At 38.1% G+C, this 21,355-nt stretch overlaps 1 long non-coding RNA gene across 1 annotated transcript; it reads right to left on the reverse strand.

Moving 5' to 3' along the window:
* Positions 1-1,092: 1,092 nt before the first annotated feature.
* On the reverse strand, positions 1,093-20,916 carry LOC127489190 (uncharacterized). The gene is made up of 3 exons (XR_007917126.2): positions 20,787-20,916; positions 15,226-15,339; positions 1,093-14,698 (listed from the first exon to the last, which is right to left on the reverse strand). It is a non-coding gene; the product is annotated as an uncharacterized lncRNA (long non-coding RNA).
* Positions 20,917-21,355: the final 439 nt, after the last annotated feature.

Consider the following 21,355-nt stretch of genomic DNA (forward strand, 5'->3'; position numbering starts at 1 on the left):
TATGGTTTTTCTTCTGCAGTCTGTTAATGTGGTGTATCACATTGATTGTCTTGCACACATTAAACCATCCCTGCATACCAGGGATAAATCCCACTTGGTCTGGATGGATGATCTTTCTGATGTGTTGTTGCATTCTATTGGTGAGAATTTTATTGAGGATTTTTGCATCTATGTTCATCAGGGAGATTGGTCTGTAATTCTCTTTCAGTGCTGCATCTTTTTCCGGCTTAGGAATTAAGGTGATGCTGGCTTCATAGAAAGAATTTGGGAGGATTCCCTCTTCTTCGATTGTTCTGAATAGTTTGAGAAGAATTGGAGTTATTTCTTCTTTAAATGTCTGGTAGAATTCAGCAGTGAATCCATCTGGTCCTGGGCTTTTCTTTGTTGGGAGGGCCTTTATTACTGTTTCAATTTCTGTCTCAGTTATGGGTCTGTTTAGGGTTTCTATGTCTTCCTGGTTCAATTTTGGTAGGTTGCATGTGTCCAGGAATCTATCCATTTCTGATAGGTTTCCCTGTTTGCTGGCATACAAGTCCTTGTAGTAATTTCTGATGATTCTTTTTATTTCTGTGGTGTCTGTTGTTACATTTCCTTTTTCATGTCTGATTTTATTGATTTGGGTCTTTTCTCTTCTTTTTTTAGTTAGTTGGGCCAATGGGGTGTCAATTTTGTTTATTTTTTCAAAAAACCAGCTCCTCATTTGGCTGATTTTTTGGAATGTTTTTCTTGATTCAATCCTGTTGATTTCTTCTCTGATTTTAATTTTTTCTCTTCTCCTACTAGATTTGGGTCTGGTTTGCTGTAGGTTTTCTAGATCCTTGAGGTGAATTGAAAGCTCATCTATTTGGTGCCTTTCCAATTTCTTGATGTAGGCACCTATTGATATAAACTTTCCTCTTAACACTGCTTTTGCTGCGTCCCATAAGTTTTGGTATGTTGTGCTGTTATCCTCATTTACTTCCAGAAAGTTTTTGATTTCTCTTTTGATTTCTTCTATGACCCATTGTTCATTCAGGAGCATGTTGTTCAATCTCCATGCGTTTGCATATGCTCTAGGGATTCCTGAGTTGCTAATTTCCAACTTCATTCCTTTATGGTCTGAGAAGCTGCATCGTATGATTCTAATTCTTTTGAATTTGCTGAGACTTGCTTTATGGCCTAGTATGTGGTCAATCCTAGAGAAGGTTCCATGTACTGCTGAGAAGAATGTAAATGCTTTCTGTGTAGGATGAAAAGTTCTGTAGATATCTGTTAGATCCATTTGGGCAATAGTGTCGTTTAAATCTACTGTATTCTTGTTGATCTTCTGTCCTATTGATCTGTCTATTTCTGAGAGTGGAGTATTGAAGTCCCCCAGTACTATTGTATTGGGGTCTAAGTCTCCCTTTAAGTCTGTTAATAAATCTTTTAGATAAACTGGTGCCCTGTAGTTAGGTGCATAAACATTGATAATTGTTATATCTTCTTGTTGTATTGATCCCTTAATCATTATATAGTGCCCCTCTTTGTCTCTCTTAACAGTTTTTGTGGTAAAGTTTATGTTGTCCGATATTAAGATGGCTACGCCCGCTCTTTTTTCATTTCTGTTGGCATGGTATATCTTTTTCCAGCCTTTCACTTTCAGTCTGTATGGATCTTTGTTGGAAAGATGTGTTTCTTGTAAGCAGCAAATAGATGGGTTTTGTTCCTTAACCCAATCAGCCAATCAGTGTCTTTTAACTGGACAGTTCAGGCCATTCACGTTCAATGTGACTAATGATAAGAGGTAACTTTGCCCTGTCATTTGCCAAAGATAAGTTCTAATATATGCTCTGAATTCCCTGTGAGCAAGTCATTGCCTGTGTGCTTCCTCTGACTCATTTGTTAATGCTTAGTGCCAGGTGCTCTGAGAGATTCAGTGAGAAACTGAGCCCCTGGCACAGTGCTTGGTACTTAAGAGACAGTAAGTGAGTGCTTTTATTATTATTTATCACCATGTCAGCAAGGTATCATGCATGTCTGCAAAATATGTGTCTGAAATAATTCCTATATATTGCTGCTATTCTTTAAGTGCCACAATGGATAAAAATCCACATATGATAGATACCATTGAGAAAGGGGTATTTTGACATAAATAGTAATTAAATTGTTGACTTAACTGCTTGGTAAAAATAATTTGGCTCAGTTTAAAAACAATTTCAAATTATTATTGTGCAGTACTTCATAGATTCCAAGAATATTATCTCACAGGGCAACCTAATAAAATATAGCCATCATTGCTATCTCTTGCTTATAGAAGTAAATAATGGCACAGAAAGGGTGATTTTTTTTCTCAAGGTGGAACTGGCTAGCAAAAGCAAGGTTAGGGTTAAAACCTAGCTCTCTGGAATCTAACTAGACAAGCAAGACGACATCTAGTTTTTTGGTCTAATACCTACCTTTGGTGTTTTGCTGGTATGTCAAAAAATAAAAATTAAGTGTAATAACCACCTTTCCCAATCTGAAAATAAAACCATTCTGCGTTTAATTCCAACAATAAATCACCACTTAGGCATGCACATTCTATTCTAGTAGCAGAAGATAAAATTATTTTACCTAGGTTTTCATTTGATGATTTTTGTTGCAACATAAAGATGAGTTTTATGTGACATCTTACTTCAATGCCAAATGACAGGGAGTTTATTAGTGACATTTTATAAGATATGTTCTCATTTGCATTAGAAGCTGCTTCAGCCCAAGCAAAACTGGAAATAGAATACATCCTCCATAAAAAGAAAGGTCATCATTGGATATTCTGCAGAGGGATTTAAATTTTTTAATACTATAGCACAGCTAAGGTGACAGCAGAATGCTGCAAGTTGAGAAAAAATAATTCCTTTACCATTCAGAATACGGAAGGAGAGAGAAAACGCCTCTGTGGAAAACTGAAGCTGAGCACCGCTCCCCACCAAGTAAAGTTGTTATTCATGCTGAATTATACAGTTCTCACAATCTAACACACAGTGCTTTTGCTAATAGCCAAAGTAGAAAGACCAAAGGTAGTTGGAGCTATGCTATAAATCATTTAGAGCACAGATGAATTATCTATGTTGTTTTGGTTTTCAAGTTATTGGTTAGAGTTTAGGGTATTATGATAAATTTACAGAGTTTATTCCTTTGATGTTTCTTCTGTACTTTAGTCGTAGAATAAAACCTAGTTATTTTCCATAACAAAATGATCCTGGATCATTTTTCCCATTGTTGTTCATTTGTTTTTGTTTCTGCATTGCACCACATATTGCAATCTGTGATATTGTGATTTATAACAAGACACATATTTCTCCTCCTTCTACCCATTTCCAAGCACAGGCTCCTTATCTGGAGTGATGGCAGTGCTCTTGCACATTGCATGAGATGACTGGTGACCTCTAGATACCTTCAGCATGGTGCCTCCTTGCAAGGAAGAGCAACAAATGAGATTGGAAATTCCAGCCCCATCATGTAGCCTCTGGGAAAGGGAGAAGGACTGGCCACTCTCAGCCAATGTTTTGGTCATGATGAAGTATGAACTCTCCATAAAAAAAGGACTGGGCTTGAGAGTCTCCACATAGCTGAATCTGTGAAAATTCCTATACAATGATGCTCCCCAAAAGAGCACAGAGGCTCCTTTTGCACCACTCACCCCGTCCACAAATAACTGCTCTATCCATCTCTTGATTTGGCTGTGGTATGCATCCTTTGTAATATCTGTTGAAATGAACTGCAAAATTGGTGACATAAGTAAATGTTTCCCCTGAGTTCTGTTAGCTGTCCCAGCAAATTAATCAAACTCAGGGAGGAGCCCAGACTGATAGCCTGCCAGTTAGATGTAGAGGTGAAAACCTACTACTTGCATTTAGCATCTGATATAGGCACTGATCCTTTAACTTATAGGATCTGACCTATCTCTAGGTATTTAGTGTAAGAATTGAACTTAATGACAGGTTACTCCATTGGAGGATTGGTTCTTCCTTTGCACAGATCTGGATGACCAGAGTTGTATTGAGTATTCTGTTAACTGTGTGTGAGGGTAGAAAAAACGTTCTGCTTTTTCCTTTTTGCTTTTTATATTTTTAGTTCTTTGAAAGGAGGAGGGGGAACAAGGAGAGAAAGAAAGCGCTCTCATCTGCTGCCTCACTCCACAAATTCCCATAAAAGCCAGGGCTAGACTGCGACTGAAGCCAGGAGCTAGGACTGTAATCCAAGTCTCCCACATGGGTGGCAGGAACCCAATTTAGCCATCACCACTTTCTCCAAGTATTTGTGTTAGTGAGAAGCTGGAGATTAGGGCCAGAGCTAGGAACTGAACCCAGGCTTTCTGATATGGCATACCACCCTCTCAACTGCCAGACCAAATGCGTACTCCCATCTTATACCTGTTTTACAAAAGTGTCCAAAGCATAAAGCAGAGATTGACAGAAATATTATGAGCTAACAAGCCAAATCAGCTGGTTCATATGATCCTCAGCTACACCATAGACTCTGAATTACAGAATCAGGCCTTATTCAAAGTCCATTCAATGATGAGCAGTCAGTCTCTGCTACTAAAAAAGAGGAAATCAAAGCCTCATAAATGAACTTATTTTTAGGTAACTCATAATGAAATTGCTCAAAAAATTAGTGATGATGGTTAAAAACTGTTGGCTATCTTTGTATTTTCAGTTTACTGTTCTCTATGTTCTAGGCTTACAATGTTTGCAAAGAAGGTTACAATCTCCCTAATCTAGAAAAAACTGAAAATACACAGAACATAAAGATAATGTGCATTTATAAAAACACATCCTCATAAATAGATTATGGGAGATAAGAAGACTCATTTTCAGTGACTATGATTTATAGCTATATTTTATCTATGAGCATATGGTAACAGTTGGTAAGAGGAAACATAAAATTAGTGTGCACATTCATTTTTTAAAAAGGAGGATTAACATTAAATACAGAAAATCAGAATGAGTGACCAATTTTACATGCACTCATCAGGATTTCTATGGGGATATGTTCATTATGGTTACATATATTTCCAAAGAGTAGAATAAATGTGTATGAGTTAAATAACATCTCCAGCTATGTGGTTATTTAACGTTTAACTGGGGAAACTAGGAACTCTATGGGGCAAACTGGTTTCCTTCCTGAATCTCCAAATCCGATTCCTGCCTGACTCTACTCATATGACCACGGACTCGGGTATTTGTGTTTACGCCACAGAGGCTTGTTCATTAACCTGGGCTTTACTTGTGTCTTACTATTACCATGCCTGGACAGCTCCTACTTAGAATGATGGGCTATCTCATAGAGGTCAGACCCCAACTCCTTGATAAGAATTTGACTTCATGGGAATAACATCTTCTTTAGAATTTCTCAGTAAATTGTATCCATTTAAATCCTATGAACAGTCTCTGTTTTACAAAAAACTTAACACATCTTTGTATTTATTTGTGAATAAAATGGCATTTGTTCTTACACATATTTCAGTTTCAAGGGGGGCAGTGATCCAAAAGACACAGTGTGAGCTATTTCTTCTTCTGCACTATACTTGTGATTTCTCAAAGCCATACAAATTGGGAAATCCAAATATGTAATGTATAAAAAGGATAAAAATGTTGAATACACATTAAGCAACAATTACAAGAATTATTTAATTTATGTCTATCTCCAAAATTAAAACAATAAGTCAGTTGAAAGAAAAAAAATCAAGTTGAACAAGGAGTACCTACTCCAAAGAAAAAAGTACCATCGTGGAATGGTCACAATAAGGATATAATCCCTAGATCACACTTTTTTTTTCAAATTACTGACTTCTATACCTAATTATGGGGCACCATCTGATGCCCCAAATGTTTATACATTGTGTAATGTCTAAACAGGGTAAATATTTCCATATTCTTACACATTTAATATTTCTTTATGGTGAAAACATCAAGAATTCTTTTTTTCTTTTCTACAGAAATATACAGTATATTGCCACTATGTTCACCCTACTGTTCAACAGAACTTCATTTTCTTACCTATCTGTGACTTAGTACTTATAACTTAACATTTCCCCATTCTTCCCTCCCCTCTTTTGTCCCCAGCCTCTGTTAAACACCATTATATTTTAACTTCTATGAAATCACCATTATTTTGGACCTCACATAGTTACATTGTACAATATTTTTCTATCTGTGCTTATTTAACATAATGACCTCTAATTCCATCCATAATGTTTCAAATGATAAGGTATGCTCATTTTTAATATTCGGTAGTACAATGTTGTGTATATGTTCCAAATTTTCTTTATCCATTTATCAGTGGACAGACATGTAGGTTCACATTCTAACAAGACATTGGGTCAGGACAGAAAAGTCCAAATGATTTTCTCTCGATCTCTAATATCCCTCCCTAAAATTCAGAGAAAATTCAGATGATGTAGAAATAAGATACAAAGCCAAAAAATATATATGTTGCAAGAAATGAGAAATAGTATGGAATAAAATCATCTTCCTGGCCCACAAGGAAATCGAAATGTCTATACATGAATTGCACAAAGGGTCCCTGGATATCATCAACACCTCATGGCTATGTTTCAAAGCAGAATTCAAACTGCTACAGAGATCAGAATTTCATTTTGGGGAGACAACAAAAAGGAGATACATGGAACCCAACATGTTTAACTTTATAAAATATGAGAATATTAAAAATCACAACCATTCTGGTCTGCCTTCTCCCTGTCCTCAAAGCATCCCTTTCTTCACTGACGCAGGAGAAAGGACTAAAGGACTTCCTTTGACAGACACCTTCAACTGCAACCTGCTATTCTCAGGTGAGGCCAGCCCACAGACAGGCCCTATCCCAACTTTCAGTACCACTGCAGGATAATCTGAAACATCTTTTTTTTTTTTTTAGGCAGAGACAAAGGTCTTCCTTCCATTGGTTCACTCCCCAAATGGCTGCTATGGCTGGCACGCTGCACCGATCCAAAGCCAGGAGCCAGGTGCTTCTCCTGGTCTCCCACGCAGATGTAGGGCCCAAGCACTTGGGCCATCCTCCTGCACTCCTGGGCCACAGCAGAGAGCTGGACTGGAAGAGGAGCAACCGGGACAGAATCTGGTGCCCCAACCGGGACTAGAACCCAGAGTGCTGGGGCTGCAGGCAGAGGATTAGCCAAGTGAGCAGTGGCGCCGGCCTAAAACATCTTTTTCTACCTTAACTCTCAGAATTGCTAATTGCAATATTTTTAAGTGCATGGATAGAGTCTCTCATTCACCAAACTTTCATCAGGCTCCTCTCAATCCTTTTCCCAGCTTGCCTTGAATTTCAGACTTCTGTGGATTCCTTTACATGCGTGCAGTTCTAAGAATACTGCTGGTCAGGGTTAACTGGAATCTCCACTCATTCCTGATACTTCCTGTTAGTAACTTCCCATCCAAAGGCCCCAAACCATTCCTTTGTTATAAATTCCAATTTACCCTTGTTGAATTCAGAGTTGGGCCCAATCTCTCTCCCTACATGCAAAGAATCATTGTTGTAGTCCCTATAACTATGGTGATAATCCTGAGTAAAGTCTGTTTATTGTTTTAACCCGGTGTCAGGAATAATTTTTGCCCTTAACATCTCCTTTACATTAAAATTCTGACCTCTTCCATCCTCCATGGGGGGAAGTCAGAAGGAGTTTGGCTGCCCACTAGTGTCCTTCTCTAGAACTATATGGCTCAGGTCCTTATCAATGAAGCCCTGTTCTAAAGCACAGGAACCCAAGGATCAAGACTTTGCAAGACAAGGCATTTGGATCTCCCGGAATGCAACTAGTATATTTGGCATTGTTTGCATGTTGCACTGGAAAAACCTCAAATACATCACCTGTACCAAACAGAATAATTCAAAAGACCCAAAAGGAAAGTCAGAATATTGAAATAGGACATGCAACACAACTGTATGTAAATCCATGAGTTCAATAGAATGCAGTAGAAATTAAAGCCACTATACTAATTCTTGAGCATCTATCCTTTGCCAACAATGTGTTTTCAGCAGTCGTTAACTTAATCCAGAGATTAATATACCATTTGGGATATGGTAAATAAACTATTTTTTTCTAGGCATATCTCTTATATTCTCCCAAGGAAACCTCTTGCTCAACAGAAATGTTTATCAATGTAATATATCCTACTCTAAGCAAAGGTACCTCACAGGCTATAACCTTGCTAATTTTTGTGAGTCCATGTAGAAAGATATAGAGTATAGGATTCACAGAGCTAGGAAGTTAGTACAAGTATTCTTTCAAAACAAATTTATATTTTCCAAGTGATCTAATATATTGAATACATATACTTCCTCAGTTAACAACAAGGATATTGGGAAAGTACTTATCTATGGATCTCTAACATTCATTTAGGGATACACTTGTATGTAGATACATCCAGAATTGGAACATCTTTAAAAATTACTTAGCAAACTGTCCCATGTTGACATAATCATATGAAAAAATTAGTAGGAATTTTGTAAATAAAAAGGTAAAAATTATGGAAAACAGAGAAACCTTCCAGATTCATTCTAATCAACTCAGGGAGCAGCAGCAAATACTGCACAAGATGAGGAGAGTCCCTTGTGCATTGTCATCAAGTGCTGGTGAAATGCCCAAGCTACTAAGTGGAGTAATAGATTCCCATCAGCCCAAAGCATCACCTCCATTTCTCACAGGAGCTCAGCATTTCACAGGGGAACTGTAACAGACAGGCAGAGTACAACCCAGGAGTTATGGGACTGTGGCATGCTCTATTTTAAGGATCCTTTTCAAAAATAAGAGTATGTGGGGCCAACATTGTGGTGAAGCAGCTTAAGTGCCACTTGCAATGCAGCATCCCATAAGAGCAGCGGTTCAAGTCCTGGCTGCTCCGTTTCCCTTCCAGCTCCCCACTGACACTCCTGGGAAAACAACGGATGATAGTCCAGGTGTCTGGGCCCGTGCCACCTATGTGGGAGACCTGGACAGAGTTCCTGGATCCTGGCTCCAGCTAGGTCCAGCCTCCAACACTGGAGCCATTTGGGGAGTGAACTCAAAAAAGGAAGACGTCTGTCTCTCCCATTCTATCATTCTGCCTGTCGAATAAATAAAATAAATCTTTTAAAAAATAAGAGTGCAAAATTATAAAGGAAAATATTTTAGAATAACAAATTATAAATTTTAAAAGAATACTGTAAATATTGCAAAAATCATAAATATTACAAGCAAGTTTTATTAAATAACAGTCCATGTCCCTATTTTTCCCTTATATTTTATGACTGTATATCTTTGGTAATTTATTGGTGTGATGGTTTGGTAGAATAATGTTTTGGTAAGAAAAATTTCAGTCTTCTGTGCAGTTAAACAAAAATTATATTCTTGGTTAATAGAGGCCGTGCATAAACTTTAATTCATATATAGATTTTTTATGTTTGTAGTACTGCAATAAGTTTGTGCCCTACATAGAAATTATAATACATTCCAATGAAATTATATAACTCATCAAAATTAAAGAACATTTTTCATGTATAACCACATTGCTGCATTATCAAATATATTTCTAATAGAAGAAAATTTTCATTTGACTAGGCACCTTTCTTTACTTCAAATTTTACACACATAGTGATAGGAAGCATTTTCCAGACTAGCCTCTGGAGCCATCATTTGTGATTTTCTTGATTCTCTAACATTGCTGGGCACCTCAGGTGATGTTCACATCACAGTAAAACATCTGACCCTGCATCTGTGACACTAAGCAAGTCAACATAGTAGTTAACAGGAGTGCTGCCAAAAGCCACTTATACACTGGGAAGATTAACGATATACTGTAGATCACATAAACGTGTCCTACTAAACATATCCCCAACTTCTCAGTCAAAACCCCAAGATGTCCACCACTCATCCAAGGCGACCGAAAACAGAGGGGATGTTAGAGTGGAAAAGGTTGATGGTCTTTTCTGTGTGTAGGTAAAATGTCTCATAACTGGGTGTTTTACAAAAGTATGACCATGTGAATAATAGCTAGGATTTTACCTGTGGCCTGGAGAGGGACCACTGCAGGTGAGGACCTTGAAGTTTGAATTTTATTAACATCAAGATTTGTAGCCACTACCAGCTGGAGAATACTGACACAGATGTCTGGCACTCATGAGCTCAGAGGAAGACAGACCCTCATGGATGGTGGCAACAAGAAAATGTGCCCAAGAAAAATGACCCTGAGTAGGTTTTTAAGGATGGAAACATCTTAATAGGACCATAGCAAACATTTGATGTTAGAACTGAAGAGATGGGACCAGCACTGTGGCGTAGCGGGTAAAGCTGCTGCCTACAGTGCCAGCATTCCATATGGATGCCGGTTTGAGTCCCAGCTGCTCCACTTCTGATTCAGCTCTCTGCTATGGCCTGAGAAAGGAGTAGAAAATTACCCAAGTCCTTGGGCCCCTACATGGGAGACCCAAAAGAAGTTCCTGGCTTTGGATTGGTGCAGCTCTGGCCATTGCAGCCATCTGGGGACTGAACTGGCAGATGGAAGACCTCTCTGCCTCTCCTTCTCTCTCTGTGTAACTCTGACTTTCCAATAAATAAGTAAATCCTAAAAAAAAGAAAGAACTGAAGAGAATTTGAAGTATAAGGAAGACAGGGATTCCAAAATTTGCAGGGCTGATGTTATGGCACAGTAAGCCAAATGCTGCCTGCAATGCCACCATCCTATATCAGAATGCTGGTTCAAATCCAGGCTGCATCATCAATACAGCTCCCTATTAACAAGCAGAAGATGGCCCAAGTACCTAGGCTCCTGTCATCCATGTGGGAGACCTGGATGAAGCTCCAGGCACCTGGCTTCAGCCTGGACCAATACCAGCCATTGCAGCCATTTAGGAAATGAATTAGCAGATAGAAGACATCTCCCTTTGTTGCTTTGTCTCTCCCTGTCTCTCTCCCTCACTCTGCCTTTCAAATAAATAAATCTTTAAAAAAATAAAAGTTCACAAAAATCAATAATTAGCAATTGCATAAAGTCTAATACTTTCAGTGGACTAGTTCTACTAAAATTAGCTCATAATTAAAAATTCTAAAACAATAAGAAATTTCAATATTATAGCCAAACATAACAATCAAATTTTACTCCAGAACTAGTAAATTAGTTTACTCCAGAACTAGTAAATTTTATGAAATAATTTAAATAAAACTATGAAATATATTTTGAATATTCATTTAAATATAACAAAAACTATATAATCAAACTGGGCAGAATAAAACAAGGGAAGGTGGATAATAATCAGAGAAATGAAGGGATGTGAAGAAAAGTCAGTCTATGGGATGAATGAAAGACTAAACACAGTGGGGGTGGCAGTGAATTGCAGATGTGTGAAGGAATCCAGCTTCAGTCATGGGGACACAGAGGAAATGATGTTGAAGTTTTGCTTTCCTTTCCTTGTGTAACAACTCCCACTTCGCTTCTCTACCTCACTACCTCCACAGCTCTCACCTGAACCCTGCTGATCTCTAACCTTTGAAGTCCAAATAGCCAAAAAAAACTATTTTATGGATGGTCCAACAATGAGAAGGTGGTAGAATGGAATGTGGGTTAGTGTAGACATCTAGACCCAAGAAGTGGACAGGGATCACACACGGTCTTCCTGTCACAGACGCCAGTCCCAAGTTCCTCCCAAGTGGATGGTGGTGAGAGTGTTTGGGACATTTTGTCCAGCATCTAGCATTTGCATCATTTAATCTGGAGGCTGAGACATTAACATGGGAGATAAGAGGTCAGATAAATGGAGAAGCAAAGTGCTCACTTACTTTCCTAACATGCTCCTGCATTGTATATCTTTTCTTTAATGTGCTTTACCAGACGTTCTATTTATTAGCCTATAGCTATTCTGAACAATTCTTCCTGTGGGGATATCAGCCAGCCTCTGTCTGACAGAGAGGCCTGGGTGCAGAGGCACAGGTCGGCTCTAATCCAGAAAGGATAACCCCATATCCTCAAATCCTTTCTCCTCTTCTTGGGCCAGGTTACAGGGAGCCACAGTAATACCAGCAAAATATCAGTAGCTCAGGGACCTAAAGGTGATCATATTGCGGTAGGCATGTTGTCATTTTATTTCATGAGGTAGCCTAGCTTCACAGAAGGACTGTGGGTCAGCAGTTAGAGTCCTGAATTTTGTTCCTGGCCCCAACACATACTCCACCTAGCTCTTTGTCAAATCACTTTCTAACTCTGAAACATTGTTCTGCTCTATATAAAGGAGTAAACTAAATCATTCCAAGTCTCCCCGACCAGCTCCTTCCAGACTCAAAAAATAATGACCACGTCACAACACTACAGCTATAACATTATTCAATAATCTCAGTATGCTCAATTGAAACAGCCATAATAATATCTTTCTGTTAAAATTGGGATGAAAACCCAATGAGGTAATTAACTAAAGTACCTGCCCAAAACACAGGAAGTGTGCGATACAATGGTGGGTTTTGCTATTTACATTTATTTGTTAATGAGAAAAACAATTAACATTGTTTTAAACAGTTGTGGCAAAGAATGTTCCAATAATTTTGAAAGAAAAACTCTTTTTGACTGCCCAGGAATTCTGAAATGGAAGAGCTAAGAGACTTATTACAAAAGAAGCACACAAAAGTAGGGCCATAGATAGGGAAAGACACTCAACATGGTTCAGATTTAAGAAGCAAGTCTCAGCATCCATACCAAGAATCCCTGAATGAAGATTCTTAGAGATAAGCATATGGAGGGCTGAAAAGTCATTCCCATCTGGGTCAAAATTTTACATCTCCTACAGAGAATGTTTTTGTATCATTTATCTGGCTATCTATGCATTGTACCCATACTTCACCCAATCTGGGGCATATGTAATTTATAAATAAAGATATTAATAGCTATCGTATATTGTATAAAATATTTGTTAATCTAAATAGATAATTTTCTCATGTCACTATCTTCAGAAACCCTAAATTTCTACTAATTTCCATATTTCTAAGTCTAATCTCTACCAGCTTTCATTTGACTGATTTCTTTGGCTATAACCAATGGGTATGAATGAAGCAAACTAGCACAGCTATGTTAGGAAGAAAATAATTTTTGCATCTGTAGAGCACATTATTACTGCAAAAACTCTCTCTGCATCTCCATTTCCTGTTAAAAACAAACAGCACAAGTTTCTACAAAACCTTATGCCTCGTGTGGTAAAAATTGAAATAGGCTTCATAGTGATAATATGGAATCAGTTTTCTTGGGTGTTTAACTCTTTATTGTGCTAGAAATATTCTTTTAATATCAAATAGACATAATTTTTTCAATATGCTCTTTATTGATGTCATCAAACAAGACTGGTTGTATCTGGATTACAGAACAGAAACCATGACCCATCTCATTTTATTTGTAAAGCTAACATAAGAAATAAAGGCCACAGGACATATACACATATCTCTGACCAGGATGTTTTGATCTTTGTACATTGGATTTTACATGCTCACACTAGAAAGGAAGTGTCTTATAAATAAATATGAAGAATCTACAATCTGCTTGAATGTTTGCTGAGTTGCTCTCTGCTGCCTGATTTCTTAATGTGCAAGGAGGAAAGTTAGTATTTATTTAATATTCTCTATGGTGTTTTCTTAAAGTAAGGCCCAGATTCTCCTTTTCACATTATCATGTTCAGAAAATCAAAAGCAGTCTTGCAGCCAATCTATATATTTTCTGCCTCTTTAAACTCCTTGCAAATTAGTAAATTTATGGACTCTAATATATTATATGGTACTTTAACTTTTGCATTACAACAAATTTATCACATGTGATATTGATTTACTCTTCATCAACTCACCCAAGATAAGTTCCCTAAAGTCACACAACCCATGTGAGGACATCCTAATTGGAAGCCATTCTGTGTCATTTCTGCTATAGTTTTGCCACACAAAAACATGGAGAGAGGAAGAAAATACTCAGAGATGTCCTCTAGATAGACTGCAGCTAAAAATTCTGTCATCTAAAATAGGAGATCCTATATTTCCCTTCTGTTTTTTGCTTTCCCCAATATCAAACAAAAATAATAACTGGAATAATTATAAGATGCTTTATAGTGATTTTGATGTATTCTCTAAGTTGATTAAATTTTATCTATTGGCCATTTATTGTTTTTTAAATTAATTACTAAGACATATGAGATGCCAATGACTGAAAAAAACATGTGCCCTGCAGCCATGGAATGCCACTGCAGGCTTGTGACAGCTTCTTGTGACTATACTTCAGACTTCACTAGTATGAACGCAAGTGATTAGCACCACTCCATATTCTAGGCAATAAGAAGATGGAGAAACATCTGTTCAATCTTATGCCTCATTGCTATTTGGATGCAAACCATTTCCCACAAGCAGTTGCCCTTATCAGTAGGCTCTTTTTCCTAAAATCAGCAAAGCCTATAAACATCTTTCCAAAAGGCTAATTTAGTTCCTATTGATGGCACTGCAAAGCACAGACTGCATTAATTGACTTCATTAATTAAATCATGGCAGTGAAGTGTCAGTAACTCACACGCAGGTTCTGTGAAATGAAATTATTGTTTACTGGTATAGATTTGTTTTCCTTCCTCATTGCAGAGGGATGTGAGTGAGTTTGCCTTCTGTGACTACAGCTGTATAAGTTGTCTCTGGCAAACACATTTCAAGTTTGGGAAGGGTGTCTATTCTTCTTTAGGCATTGGGATGTATCTGGAAACAAAATTAAAAAATAAGTATTTGAAGTATTTAATGCCACATAACCTAATTATCTGATGTAAATATATCCACCCTATGTGTTCACCAGAATGTCACTTAAATGTTTTGAAAGACCTTGTCCAATTTCAATATTTACAGAGTAATCTAAGGAGGAGAAAAATATTCAAGGGTGTTTTACAATTTAAGGTTTGTAATGTTTGGGTGCATATCGTCAAGGGAATGGGGATGAGGGTAAGGCAGAAATTGAGAGGATCAAGTATTCAAGTATTTCAGGGCACCAGGAAACAAGTCTGTTTATTCCCAAGAATAGTTAATGTCTAAAGTTGAAAATGTTATTGGAAAAGAGATTATCACATTGATTCACAATAAGAGAAAAATGTCCTGGAATAGTGATGTAGAAAGTACTAGGCACTTGGGATAGGTTAGCACAGAGGAGAGGCACACAGAGGAGAAATGGTCCAGGGACATCTCGGAGCCTCAGAGACAGCACCCGGGAATATGAGTGAGCACAGCCATTTCACCTGCCATCCTTCCCACAAGGACAAGGAGACCATCATTCCCTCTTTCTTCTCCACCGGGGGCCAGGCTCTGTGGCAGCTCATTGATGCAGGAAGAATTAAAGTCCAGGAGATAGACTGAATGAAGGGTCAGAGAAAAAGGTCTGTTAGCACAGCCAGATGACTGGTCACAAATGCTCTGATGACAGTAACTTTCATTAATCTCCATGTGCCTGAGCAGCTGGCTTTTGGGAAACCAAAAGGAAACACTCAGTACCAGCTCAGCGTCTTTGGTGCTTAGTGATGGATGAACGTTGAACAAGCACATTAGTCAGAACTGTACAAATGGCCTTAGATCAATAAAAGCCACAATCAACTCATGTTTACCTAGGGATCAGGAGTTCTTTTCTATTAAAGTCCTTACTCCACAAAAATTAAATTAATCAAGAGTCAGAAATTGCTTTATATAAATAAGCTTAACTTTAATATTTAGCTTAAATATATTTAATAGGCTACATTTTAAATTATCTATATACATATTAATATGTTAAATTACTCTTCTTCCAGTTATAAAAGGGAACACTAATCTTTATTCCATGATAGCAAATAGATATTGAAAAATATCAATAAACATTAATTAGAATATATGTAAATTATAGCACCATTTTGATGTGGTGCAGAATATAGTGAACTAGAAAAATAGACATGAAACAAAAATGAAGATTATAATGAAAGGGTTATGAAGCATATAACCAGGAATCAAAACAGATACAAACAAAGTAAGTAAGGAAAAAAGAGACCAGGAGGGAGAGAGGGAGTGAGAGAGCAAGAATGTGAGAGGATAAATAAGGAAGTTTGAAGATTTAGGAAGGAAAATACCAAGATAGTCTATATAAGACAGATGTGCCCAAAAGAAGAGGGAGAAATGTAGAGAGCAATAAAAGCCAGAAAAATTAGATTGTAAATGCAATCAATTCCTGCTTTACATCACAGAGCCAGCTGCTTACTTTCACTACAGATCTTTAAGTACACTTTACTACACCAGGAAAAATCATAAATAATTTAGTCATTATTTATTTAAACATGCAACAATATTTAAACTCTAATGCATGAGGCATTTGCCCACACTGAGGTGAACAAGGCAATGCTAATGTTCCATGCAGTTTATTTTCTAGGGTAGGCAAAGTTTAATCCTTGTGTGGTACAGGTAACAATGGTTATTATTGGCAGCATCACAAAACGCAGTGGGGAAAGGGAAGTTTTTCCTGTAAATGGTATGTGCCTATGAATATAAGATCAAGGACAGGAGAGTTATTGATTAAAACAATAGAAGTCTAATATTTGTTTGTTTTTTATTTATTTATTTATTTGACATAGAAATAGAGAGAAAGGCCTTCCTTCCGTTGGTTCACCCTCCAAATGGCCGCTATGGCCAGAGCTACGCTGATCCAAGGCCAGGAGCCAGGTGCCTCCTCTTGGTCTCCCATCCAGGTGTAGGGGCCCATGCACTTGGGCCATCCTCCACTTCCCTCTCGGGCCACAGCAGAGAGCTGGACTGGAAGAGGAGCAACAGGGACTAGAACCCAGCGCCCATATGGGATGCTGGTGCCACAAGCAGAGGATTAACCTATTGAGCCACAGCGCTGGCCAAACAATAGAAGTCTAACATTTGTTTTTTACCCCATTTTATAGAAAAAAGTAAATAAATGAAGCTAAAGGAGATTGATTTCACTACTAAGTACTTAAATAAAATTTTAATACAAATATTTATAATCCAGGCAATAACTAAGGATCCAATATATCAGAGTTCTGTATTTGAAGAAATAGTGGCCAGACATTTCCAAACTTTGGAGTAAGACATAAATCTAAAAATTTAAAAAGCTGAAATAATCTAAGTAGGGTAAGCCCAAAGAAATCTATGGCCAAGACACACCATAATTATATTTCTAAACAATATGAAGTAAGACAATATTTTGAAAGCATCCAGAGAGGAACGGCCTTATCTAGAGAGAAATGCCAATGTGAATGACAGCAGATTTCTCACCTGAGACAATGAAAGCCAGTGACTAGGGAGTAGTGTCACATTTTTCAAGAACTGCTGTCAACTATGAGTTCTGTATCTGGCAAAACCGAATTTCAGTAATAAAAAGGGGAAAAAAGACATTCACAAATGATTGAAAGGTATGAGAAGGTATCCCTTAACAATGTACCCTTAAAGGATGGCTAAAGACAATTCATCAAAGCAAAAAGAAATTATGAAAGGAAAGAACCAACATATAGCTAAGAATGATCAACTATTCTTCTCTTGATAAGTTTTCTGAACCTTAGGGAAGGAAACAAAAGTGATAACACTATTTATATTAGTCATAGCTCAGGCTGCCATAAAAAATGCCATATACAGGTGGCTAACACAACTGAACTGTACTTTCCCACAGTTCTGTTAGTTGGGAAGGCCAAGATTCAGGCGCTGGCAGGGTTCAGTCTCTGTTGAGGGATCTCTCCCTAGGTTGTAGATGTCCAGCTCCTCACAAAGCTTTTCCTTTATGTGAGCACACAAGGGGCTAGCGGGAGAGAAAGAAAAAGCAGAGGCTCTCTAGTGTCTTCTTGAGAGCTCTAGTCCTGTTCAGCCATGGCCATAGCCCATGACTTCATTTAGACCCTAATTACCTGTTTATAGGCTTTCTCTCCAAAAAGCATGCTGGGTGTCATGGTCTTAATATGTTTAGAGACAGAAAAAAAACATCTAGTCCCTAACACCAGAAGCTCAAGACAATGATATTTCAATAATGAGGATATTAAAGGAATCTAAGTGGAAGTGAGGTTTCCATACTACTCTCAAAGTGGTAAAATGTTGATATCAAAATATTGTAATAAATCATAGGTACACGTTCTTAAGTATACACATACACACACAACATTCCACAGGAAATCACTAAGAAAACTACACAAAGTAACACACTCAGAACGCTATAAACAAACAAAATGGAATATTTAAATAACTCACAGGAAGATAAGGAAAACAAAAAACAAACAAAAAAAAACAAATCAAATAAAAATCAAAGACAAACTGTGATGAATTTGTGTTAAGTACACCACTTAAAAGACAGAAATGGAGAGAGTAGATAAAAGTGAACATGAAGTTGTCCTTTAAAAAATATAAAGGAGTCTTTAGTGAGATTTCTAACCTCTACCCTGTATTACCTTTCTAAAACCAAGCTGCTTGTGCATTTTGGAAGTTATGATAGGTATAATAAGGACTCAGACTACAATCTGGATAACATGCACTTTGCTACATTGGTTGGTAGAGATACTCTAATGAATTAAGATTGAATACCCATGCAGTTCATATAAAACATTAAAGCATACCACTGAAAAGCATAAATTTAGGCAATTGCTAAGTTGACCTGATGTTTGTCATGGTTAAGGGTATATGTCAACTTGATTGGGTTAAGAAACAACCAAGTAGCTGGCTGCTGAGAGGTTGTTTCTGGAAGTGATTAGCATTTCAATCAGTAGCATTTGAAATTGTAGACCTCCAATACTTTCGGGGACAGTATAGAGCAAAAAGGCAGAAAAAGTGCAAGGTGCACCCTCTTCTGTAGTGGGAAATCATCTTCTACTATCCTAAGATGTCAGAATTCTAGGTTCCCTGGCCTTTGATGCCTCTGGGACTGACACCACTACCTTTTTCTCACCTCCCAGCCTATTAACAGGATTGGTTTTCCTAGACTTGCAGCCTGCAGATGGCACATTGTGTGAAATCTATGCCTTAAAAGCCACCTGAGCAGGTTCTCCCAATACATCTGCTCCCATCTGTCTGTCTCCAGTTGGTTCTATTTCCCTGGAGAATTATATCTAAACACAACTGATCTAAGAGTATTTCTCTGTTGTCCCAAAGTTATGATTATTTCAGAGTCTGATGACGTAATTTGCAATATTTCATCTTTCTCTTACATCAGATAAGGTGGTTCGTAGCTAGGAAAAATGATCAGTACAGTAAGGCCAGTCAACATCAGCCTTTGAGACCCCTCAAAGAATCAGCATGGTCACAAGAGGCAAGTATGAAAAAGTCTCAATGGAGTGGAGGTGTGTGCAAACCTAACAGTGTATGAGGGAATTTTCATGTTTTGAAAATAAGATTGTTGTTACTATCCATGCAGGCTACAGAAGGAGGGAGGAAGTCAATCACTATTGTCATTACTTTGTATCTTCAGAACATTTGGCAGTTTTCCAAATACACAAATGAGGGGAATTCCAAAAGAAAGATGAGAATAATTCGTGTCATTTGTATACACTTTTCCAGAATAAAAGTGTAACATCTCACTTAAGAAATGAAGCAGTGGGGCTAGTGTTGTGGCATGAAAAGTTAAACTATCAATTGCAGTATCTGAATGAAAGCTCCAGGCTCAGATTCTTTGCTTTCAATCCAACCCCCTGCTAATGCACCTGGGAAGCAGAAAATGGCCCTTGTCCCCAAAACGGGGGTCCCAGATGGAGTTCTAGGCTCCTGGTTCAGCCCAGACAAACCCAGTCATTTGCAGCCATTTAGGTAGAAACAAGCAGATGAAAGCTCTGTGTACCTGTGTGTGGTGTGTGTGTATCACTGCCTTTCAAGCAGATAAATCTTTTTAAAAAGAAAATAAATGAGATGGTGACCTAGAATCTGAACGGGAACTTCTGAACTGGCAGATTGCATAAAGCAGCAATTTAGTGTACTGGAGAAAAAAATTAAAATACGAGTAATGTCAATGAGTCTCAGGATTCAATCCTTACTCTGCTTCCAATTCACTGTGAAACACTGGACAATTCACTTGCTATGAAGAAATAACAGTGCGGACAGCCTGGGAAATCAATGGATTAACGACTTTTGATATATCAGGAAAAAAATGCATGGCAGAGCATTTGTACTTTTACAGGAAAAACAAAAAATAAGTGCCTTTTCTCTGCACATCCCCCAGAGCCAACAAAGCCCTTATTTGCTGCAGATGAGGCTGGTTGGAATGTGAACTAACAGGTTTCCAGACTCCTTGGCAGTGAACTGGGTAGTAGGGCTCCACACAGGAGGAAGCCAGTGGCTGTGTTTGTCACAGCATGTGCATTTCTGGCAGGCTTGTGCTCCCACAAGTCAAAAGGTGCTTCTCTCCAGGAAAAAAAAAAAAAAAAATGAGTTAATGTAACATCCTTAAGATATAGAGAGCACTGACTTCATTTCCTTTATTAGCTACTCCAGGTTTCCCCTCTGTGAGACTGTCAGTGGCTTTCTGTATACTAAAAAGAAAAATCAGTGTCCAAAGTCAGATTGAAAAGAGCTTGTTTTTGACTTCATGCTTTTATTCTAGTTGAACCAATTATATCCTGTTCAGAAGTGGAAATTAAAAGGTCAATTTCCTTTTAGTTAGACAACCTTAAGTCAAGGTTGTCCTTCCTTCAAAATAAATAAGATATTTTTGGCACTGACCAAATATTGTAAAGCAAATATTAGTTACATGATAATTTAATCACTTCTCAGAGGCCGTTTTTGGACTTGATCTTAAGCTACAAGATAAGTACTCCATGTAATAAAGAAAAGGTGATTCCAGACATACCTCTACTGTCCACAAGCTGAAGCACTCTATCTAATCTCTCAACTTCTCAGACTAATACATGCTGTAGTTTTGGTTAAATATGAGCTCATGTGAAGTAGGCAGGCATACAGGTTAAAATCAATTGGGTTTGTGAGCTGGAAGACCACGCCTTTGCCACGCCCCTGTGTGACCTCATGCTTCTCCCTGGCCACATCTGGGTGACTACCAATCAGGTTAATTAACCACTCCCCTTTGGAAGTGGGCTAAAAGCCTGGGACACAGTATGTCTCCTTCTCTTCTCTTTTCCCTGGCCTCTTGCCAGGAGGCATCTGGCTGTAGCACTGCACCTGCAGGGCACATGGCCTTCAGGCCACCCGCCCTAGGCTTCCTGGCCTAGATGCTCCTGCACGTGGCTGGTTCCTGGTGCTTGGTATGAACCCAGATTTACCCCTCTCTCTCTTAGATAAAGCTCTCAATCTCCTATGCATCTTTCTCACTAAATAAAGGCTTAAAATGTACCATGCTGCCTTGCTCATTTACGCTGGTATTTAGAATTCTTCTCTAAATATTAGGCAAGAACCCTCTTGGGA

The sequence above is a fragment of the Oryctolagus cuniculus genome, chromosome 2 (genome assembly GCF_964237555.1).
Source record: "Oryctolagus cuniculus chromosome 2, mOryCun1.1, whole genome shotgun sequence".
In the NCBI taxonomy this organism is placed as follows: Eukaryota; Metazoa; Chordata; class Mammalia; order Lagomorpha; family Leporidae; genus Oryctolagus; species Oryctolagus cuniculus.